Genomic DNA, 9,026 nt, shown 5'->3' with positions numbered 1-9,026 from the left:
CCCCTGCTCCCCTCAGGGTCCCTACTCCATGTCCTTTGTGGCCTTAGGCCACTTAGTAAGTACCTACTCTGTGCTGGCAACTTTGCGTATGTCGTCATTTAATTCTCAAAATGAGCTCTCGAGGAAGAGTGACCCCCACCTTTCACCAGAGGGGCAGCCGAGGGTCTTAGAAGGTATGACTTACTATAGCCCCACAGATGAGAAAGGGCAGAGCTCAGACCAACCCTGGGTCTGTGGGTCCCCAGACTCCCACCACACCAGTTCCCACTCCACTGTGGATGTGACATGGGCTTTACAGGGACCTGGGGCTTAGGACAGAAAGGATGACCAGATTGCCATCAAATACCTTATCGCAATAATGACAGCGGCCATTTTTCAGCCAGTGGCCCAACATTTAATATATGGTGAGTATTCAGTTTTCACATGCAGGGTACTGTCTCGGCACTTTACTACCCATCTCATTTAGCTTCACAGCAGCAATCCTGCCAGATAAGAACTTTATTCCCATTTTACAGATGAACAAACTGGGACTTACAGAAATTAAGTGTATTTACAAGTTGAACCATATTAAATTTCTACTTTTGTAGGTAGAAAATGGAAAAAATCATCAACCTCACATGGCTCAGCCTAATTATAAGTAAAGTAGCCAGGATTTGAACCCAGTTCTTTCTTAATTCCCCAATTCCTCCTTTCCCCGATAGAGCACAGCCTTCCTTTTGCAGCTTTTTTGAGACTGTATGATGAAATAGAAGAGAATTGATGTCACGCAGAATAGAAGATGAGCTCTGCTAACCTTCTCCATCGACTCTGGAAGGCCATTTTCCTGCTCTAAGAAGCAGTGGCCTGGTGAGACTTTCCTGAGCAGCAGCCATCTCTAAGGGCTGCTGGGCAGAAGCAAACTGGCTGGACTTTGGGCTCAGAAGAACCGCAACGGCACAGACAAACAAACAACTGTCTAAGTAGAAATGCATCGGGCAATGCCCGAGTAGATAGAGGTTCTTGCACAGCATTGTTCCTGAGACAGGGCAGACCAGAGACAGAGATCCCTGACAGGGAAAGGGAACGGGCTGGGGTCTCGCCATGTGCCCATCCCGCAGGCTCAGTTGAATGCACAACTCTCTTCGGAGCTGAACTTCTGGCTGTAAACATGTGGTTGGATTTACTTTGCTTTTCCAAAGTGGACAGTTGGGCCAGCCTCACAACAACACAAAAGTGTATGCATTATTTACCAGCCACTAGAAAAGTCGGCTTAGGAGGCAAAGAACAGGTTTCCATTCTAACCCCCATCAGAGAGCCATAGAAGCGTGGGGCATTAGAGCTTTCCAGAACCTCAGAGATTTCCCTTCATTGTTCCCTCAATCTTTGGGTGAGGAAACTGAGGCCAAGTCTGCATCCTGCCCAAGACCACGTGCTCACTGATGGTTGGGACCAGATCTTTTTCATTTCTAGGCCCTCATTGTCTGGCAGAGTGCCTGAGTCATGGTGGGAGCTCAAAAAATGATGACAAACACATGGACAAAAATATTGACAAAAGGGTAAAAATAGTGGAATGAGATGAGAGATGTCTGCCCCTGTCCCTGTCCCATGGCTGTTCCAGTAGAAATGGTGGCGTCTCTGTAAGCACAAGAACACCTTGCTTCAAAACAGAGTTCATGTTGTTAAAACAGGGTGAGGCCATTTCAAGTTCCAGTTTGTGATCTGACCAACTTGAGGGGCTAAGGTGAGCTTCTTCGTTCTTTGAGACAGTGTTGAGACCTATGTCCTTTGAACTCTGCCCTGGTTCAGTCCTCTCCGTCTTCTCTGCCCTAATTGCTGCCTGATGAAGGATACTGAAGACATTTAGCTGGCCAGGATGTGCGCTGTGACTGTGTCCATCTTTGTTGACCTCCCCACCCAGGCTGAGTGAGACTTTCCCATCCTCTCAAACCTATCCTTTCATAAAATCCTTTCACCCGTAAGCTGCAATATCGGAATCACCTGCAACATCTTAAAAATGCTGATACCTGGATCCCTTCCCAAGAGGTTCTGATTTAATTTCTCTGGAGCACAGCTTGGGCATCAGAACGCTAAGTCTGGGTTCCCGGCTAGGTGTTGCTAATGTGCAGCCAAGCCTGAGAACCTCTGTGTCAGCTCCATTGTCTCCCCATTACCTACATAGTCTTTGGCATTCAAGGAATGTTTGTTGAATGAATGAATGAAGGGTGAGGAAGAAATGAATGCACGCAGGGCTTCCTACCCAGGAGCGAGGAACAGAATAACCTGGGAATGTTTTGCAAAACATATGAGGCCTGGCCCATGACCCCCTCTACTCTCCATGCCCTTTGATCATCCTCCCCATCATCCGCTAATTCGGATTCAGTTCATCTGCCTATAGTTTGGGTTTGTGTGCTTTGTAAAACACTCTCCAGGTGATTCTCATGTGCAGATCTGGTTAAGAAAAATGAGTGAATGAATGAATGAATAACATATCTGAGCTAATAGAAGGAGTTTTGGGACCAAAAAACTGAAGAAGGAAAGATAGATAAGCATTCTCCATGGTTTAGGAAATTGGTGAGAATGGTCTTCCACTAGTCTTGTTTCCTTTCACAAAATTGGAAAAATAAACAGCAGTTGCTGGGGAAGAAAGAAGTAACTCTTTCCTCCTTCCTATCCCTCCTCTTTCTAGGAGAAGCCAATAGTTGCCTGGAAGCATGAGTCTGGCCTTTTCTCTTTGGATTCCAATTTGCAGGTCGCCATGGGTGCTGCCTTGTTGTTAGCACATATATTGGATTAGAAATTGAGGTCATGGTGAGGAGGGGGAAACCAGGGAGACAGAGGAGAGATGAGCCACTTCGGAAGTTGGAGATTAATTGCCACCCCCGCTCTTCCCCTCTCCCCAACTCAGTAGCAGGACCTTGGAGCCTGAGGAGCTGTTCAAGCCATTTAACCTGCAGCCTGCAGTCACCAGGGACACTAGGGAGGAACAGAGAAAGTCAGGGGTGAGGGAGAAGAAAGAAAGAGACCAGCAAGTCAGCCCCTGCAGGCAGCGGGCCCTTCTGCTCCTCCGGAGTGGGGCACAGCTGCTGCTCTGTGGGCACACACACCTTCTCCTCGGTCTGCAGGGCCCTCAACAGCCAGGTAGCAACACGAATCACGGGCATGAACCAAGCCCAGGAGTCTGCAAACTGCCAACAGCAGGGCTTCCAGCCATTTTTAGTAGAAATGGTAAGACAAACATCCAAAGAACAATAAGACTAGAGAAGTAGACCTTATACTATCAATGTCCAATGATCCTTTCTGCAACTGGCATAGAGAACTGACTTTTAAATTTTATTTCACGTTAATGAATTTAAATTTAAATAGCCACCTTAGCTAGTGGCTACCATATGGGATAGCGCAGATCTGTCTGGTGGGCTGAATGGATGGGGAGGAAGGGGCATGAACCTGGGGTGGGGTAGCACAAGGAAAACACTGGTACAGTTCCACATAACTTGGGCAAAAAGTTCAAGCCCCCGTTGAGTGGGGTGGAATACTGTATAAAACGTTTTCCCTTGTAGGAAGATGCAGGCTCTCCGAGCTGTGGCTTCTTGGGATCTTGAACTAATTCCATAGAGTTCTTGTTCTCACAGTGCCTCCAGTACCAGGAAGGGAGCCTCCCACTGAATCCTGCTCTACTCCAGGGAGAAACGATTCCGTTTTTCCATTGCATCAGTTCTCAAAACCCTTCCCTTAGAGGAGACTCGAGAAGAACAAACCTCTCCTGCTGGGCTGAGGAGAGAGCTGGAATTAGAACTCAGAGCTGACCAGCCCCAAAGCCCCCAGACTCTCAGCCCTACACAGTCACCTCTCACATTGGGAGTCAGATTCTGTTACCAGCTTGCTGAGGGGTGTTGATAAAATCCCTTAATTTCTATGACTTTTATCTGTAAAATGAGGAGGTTGGCAGCCCCTGAGATGTCCACGGTTCCTTCCTATTGCAAAAATACTGTTTCTAAGGCATTTAAAATTCCCCCACTGAATGCCAGTTGAAGTCAAATGGGCAGTGGAATGGCTTCTCTCTCACTGCAGCAAGCTTTTCTTTCAACCCTAATTACCTACGACATTAGCTGTTTTCTCTATTAATGTTGTCATTACTGTAAGAACAGCTCTATTTTCTGCTGCTCAGCCTGGATCACCCCCAGGAAAACCATTGTCAGCTCCAGCCAGGCCTGAGCGAGCAGTGGGCGAGAAACTTACACGATCTGCCCCTGAAACCAATGGGGTCACATAGCGGGCCCTTGTTATCAGCTCTCTGCCCTTCTCTCCCCTCTATGCCTTCCCTATTTTATCATTATTCCCCTCTTCTCCCTTTTCCATTTCATCTTTTCCCTCCCCCACTCCTTCCTCCAGCTTCCTCCTTCTCATCTTCTTCCTCTCTCTCTTCCCTCGCCCTACCTGGGTCTCTACCTCCCCTGCCACCCTTGCCTTCTCTTACTCAAGTCCTGGGAGCCCTGGCAGACCCAGTTTTATGCTCTTCCTAAGCCACAGACTAAGCCACGTTTTGATGGGTGGGAGGGGCAGGTGGGGGCTGGAAGGGTGGGAGACACTACCTCTGATGATTTTCAGATGAGCTTACTTCTCCAAAGGCAAAGAGAGAGATGGGAGCAGCTCTTGTTGCTAATAACAAACAAAAAAGGAAAGGAAACCTTCTAGCCTGACATGGACTGAATGTGTGTCTTCCCAAAATTCCTAGGTTGAAACTCTACCTCCCAATGTGATGGTGTTAGAAAGTAGGGCCTTTGGGAGGTAATTACAATTAGATGGAGTCATGAAGGTAGATCCCTCCTGAATGGGATTAGTGTTTTTATAAGAATCAGGAGAGAACTTGCTTCCTCTCTCTCTATCTGCCATATTAGGATACAAGAAGTCGGCTGGCTGCAACCCGGAAGAGAGCTCTTGTCAGAACTGGTCCATACGGGCACCATGATCTTGGACTTTAGCCTCCAGAACTTTAAGAAATAAATTTCTGCTGTTGATAAGTCACTCGGTCTGTGGTACTTTGTTGTAGTAGCCTGAACTAAGACACAGCCAAACCAACCCCCCAAACCTGAATGTTCCACAAGGCATTAGCAGTGATGTTTGGGAGTCGAGAATCAAAATGGGGGGAGGCTACCCCTGTCCTCCAGCTCAAGGAAGGGGTCTTGCTCCCCAAACTCAGGGAGCTTCATCTCACAGAGGGAGGCAGACAAAGGGAGGATAGAGACCTGGGAGGCAGCCAGCAACTTTAGCAAGGAAGCCTGAAGTGATTCCCGGCTCCTCAGCCTGGCTGCCTCTCGGTCTGGAAGACCTAAGTAGGGCAGCTGCAGCTCGGGCTGGAGACCCATGAGTGCGCCATTCACATGTGCCCCCATACTGGGGTAGTGAGAGGAAAGCCCTGGCTTATAGGACTGTGCTCTCAACAAAGTCTTGGGGATTTGCTGCTAGCTCAACTCAGCTGTGCTCACTGCCACCCCATCCTCTGCTGCCCCATTCTGCAAGGAGCCTGCTCCAGAGGTAAGGCTTGGGACCCCCGTCGCCTCTGGGACAAGGCCCCCCTTTTGAGCCCTATTCCTCTTTGTGAGGGGTCTCTGAGAAGCAGGGAAGGGGAACATGTCCTTGAGCTTTTTTCTCTAAGTCTGTAGAGCCCGTCTGGGGGTGAGAAATGAACTCTAAGTCTGGGCTCCTGGCCAACGCCACCACTTACTAGCCTTGTGCTCCCTCTAAGCCTCATTTTTTTTTCATCTGTGAAATGGGAACGGAATACCTTCTTCACTGGAGATCTTATGACGATTGAAGGGATAATAAATGCCTCTTTTCTTAGACAGTGGACAGGTGCGTTGGTTAGCTTGGAAGCTGGAGGATAGACCCAATGACCTCTTCAGGTTACTACCTTGCTTGGGCATCTGTAACTCTTGGGAAACTTAAGTGAGTCCAGAAATGACCTTGCAATTGGCCAAGGTAGGTGAGACTTAACAGCTTGTTACCTGTGCGGCTGACAAAGCGACAGAGCCCTCAAGCAATTTTGAGGCGGTCAGGAGAAGGTGTCAATAATGGGCATCTCTTTAGCATCCGGACTGAGTTTCTCAGGCTGCATGCATCAATTTCCAGCCAGCTCCTGCTGATTTGGTTTTCACGGTGGAGTGGTGTGGAACAGCTGACGCTGATGCGCTAGGAGGAGGAGAACAAAGGGAGCATTGTCACATTTGAGTAATGTCGACACTCAGCCAGGAACAAAGGCCCTTGTTATGCAATAGACGTAATGGGAAGGGCCAACCCAGGGCAGTACCCTTGAATTGTAAGGTAGTGGAGCGACAGACAATTTCCCCAAGGGAGATAAAACTAAACTAACTTCAGCTTCCAGCGTCAGGTATTGGGAGGCAAGCGGCTGAGCCGAAAGAGGCTGGTCAACCTTCCAGAAGAGGGTTGTTTCCAATCACCATCCACCAGGGCCACTGTGGCTAGTGGCACAGACTTGAAGGTGATAAGTAGGTGATGAGGGTACAGGGCTCTAGAGAAAAGGCAGGTGACAGGGCAGCAATAGGGTGTTCAGGAAGCCATTGAGATCGAAGAATCATGTAAATCTCAAAGTCAAGGCCCATGTAGATACCAGAAGGAGAGTCAGAGCTCTCAGCCCCCATGAACCCGAGGCACCGCCCCAAACTCAATCCTGCAGTAGAAGCTGCCCGTTCTCGTTCTCTGTCCTCTATCATCCTTGCAGAGTTAGTCAGATCGAAGGGCAGTGGGAGACAGGGAACAGGACAGAGCACTTGCTCATGACTAGAGCAGAGCTATTAAATGTCCTGTGAGGTTGGGACATTTTCATGGAAGACAGAAAAGATGGCCTGCATCTCTGTGGGAGTGGTTTATTTAAAGGTTGACTTCCTGTGCTCCGCTTCTATTGAGGAAAGAGGGTTTAAGATGGCGGTAAGATAGCCAGGGAAATTCAGCAGAGGAGTTTCCTGACCAGGAAGACTGTGACCACGTGAGCAAGAAAGTTGGGAGATTTCTTTTCTTTTGAAAAAGACAGGGTGGCAAGCAGTATAGGAGAGGTTGCAGCATCTTTAAAACACAGGAGGCTTCCTTTCTGTCTGGGATGGTTAGAGGTAGCTTGTCCTATAGGTAAGGGGATGCACAATTAACCTCTCTGATTCCCAAGTTCTGCAATCTTCTGATCCCCCTGTGTGGCCCCTGCTGCCTCACCCATCCAACCAGACTCAGCCTGTATGTATGATAGTCGTGGGTGACATTTTTCATACAGTTTATCAGAGCAGACCATGTCCTGTCTGAATACCTCCAGGACTGATCTGCCTGAATATGAGGTTTACCGCTTTCTGATTTTCATGAATAACATTTTTTTTTAATTAATGTTATAATAGATTACAACCTTGTGAGATTTCAGTTGTACATTTTTGTTAGTCATGTTGTGGGTACACCACTTCCCCCTCTGTGCCCTCCTCCCACCCCCCCTTTTCCCTGGTAACCACCGATCAGATCTCCTTATCAATATACTAAATTCCACCTATGAGTGGAGTCATATAGAGTTCGTCTTTCTCTGACTGGCTTATTTCGCTTAACATAATACCCTCGAGGTCCATCCACGTTGTTGTGAATGGGCCAATTTTGTCTTTTTTTATGGCTGAGTAGTATTCCATTGTGTATATATACCACATCTTCTTTATCCAATCATCAGTTTCTGGGCATGTAGGCTGGTTCCACGTCTTGGCTATTGTAAATAATGCTGCGATGAACATAGGGGTGCAACGGACTCTTCAGATTTCTGATATCAGGTTCTTAGGATAGATACCCAGTAATGGGATGGCTGGGTCATAGGGTATTTCTATTTTTAACTTTTTGAGAAATCTCCATACTGTTTTCCATAGTGGCTGTACCAGTTTGCATTCCCACCAACAGTGTATGAGGGTTCCTTTTTCTCCACAACCTCTCCAACATTTGTCACTCTTGGTTTTGGATGTTTTTGCCAATCTAACGGGTGTAAGGTGATATCTTAGTGTAGTTTTGATTTGCATTTCCCTGATGATTAGCGATGATGAACATCTTTTCATGTGTCTATTGGCCATATTCATATCTTCTTTTGAGAAATGTCTGTTCATGTCCTCTGCCCATTTTTTGATTGGGTTGTTTGTTTTTTTGTTGTTAAGCAGTGTGAGTTCTTTGTATATTATGGAGATTAACCCTTTGTCGGATAAGTGGCTTGTGAATATTTTTTCCCAATTAGTGAGCTGTTTTTTTGTTTCAATCCTGTTTTCCCTTGCCTTGAAGAAGCTCTTTAGTCTGATGAAGTCCCATTTGTTTATTCTTTCTATTGTTTCCCTCAACTGAGGAGTTACAGTGTCCGAAAAGATTCTTTTGAAACTGATGTCAAAGAGTGTACTGCCTATATTCTCTTCCAAAAGACTTATTGTCTCAGGCCTAATCTTTAGGTCTTTGATCCATTTTGAGTTTATTTTGGTGTGTGGTGAAAAAGACTGGTCAATTTTCAATCTTTTGCATGTGGCTGTCCAGTTTTCCCAGCACCATTTGTTGAAGAGACTTTCTTTTCTCCATTGTAGGCCCTCTGCTCCTTTGTCGAAGATTAGCTGTCCATAGATGTGTGGTTTTATCTCTGGGCTTTCAATTCTGTTCCATTGATCTGTGGACCTGTTTTTGTACCAGTACCATGCTGTTTTGATCACTGTAGCTTTGTCGTATGTTTTGAAATCGGGGATTGTGATTCCACCGGCTTTGTTTTTCTTGCTCAGGATTGCTTTAGCAATTCGCGGTCTTTTGTTGCCCCATATGAATTTTAGGATTGTTTGTTCAATATCTGTGAAGAATGTTCTTGGGATTCTGATTGGGATAGCATTGAATCTGTATATTGCTTTAGGTAGTATGGACATTTTAACTATGTTTATTCTTCCAATCCATGTGCAAGGAATGTCTTTCCATCTCTTTATGTCGTCGTCAATTTCTTTCAAGAAAGTCTTGTAGTTTTCATTGTATAGATCCTTCACTTCCTTGGTTAAGTTTAT

This window comes from Equus przewalskii, chromosome 6, assembly GCF_037783145.1.
Source record: "Equus przewalskii isolate Varuska chromosome 6, EquPr2, whole genome shotgun sequence".
NCBI lineage: Eukaryota > Metazoa > Chordata > Mammalia > Perissodactyla > Equidae > Equus > Equus przewalskii.
Note: the sequence above shows the minus strand (reverse complement) of the source record.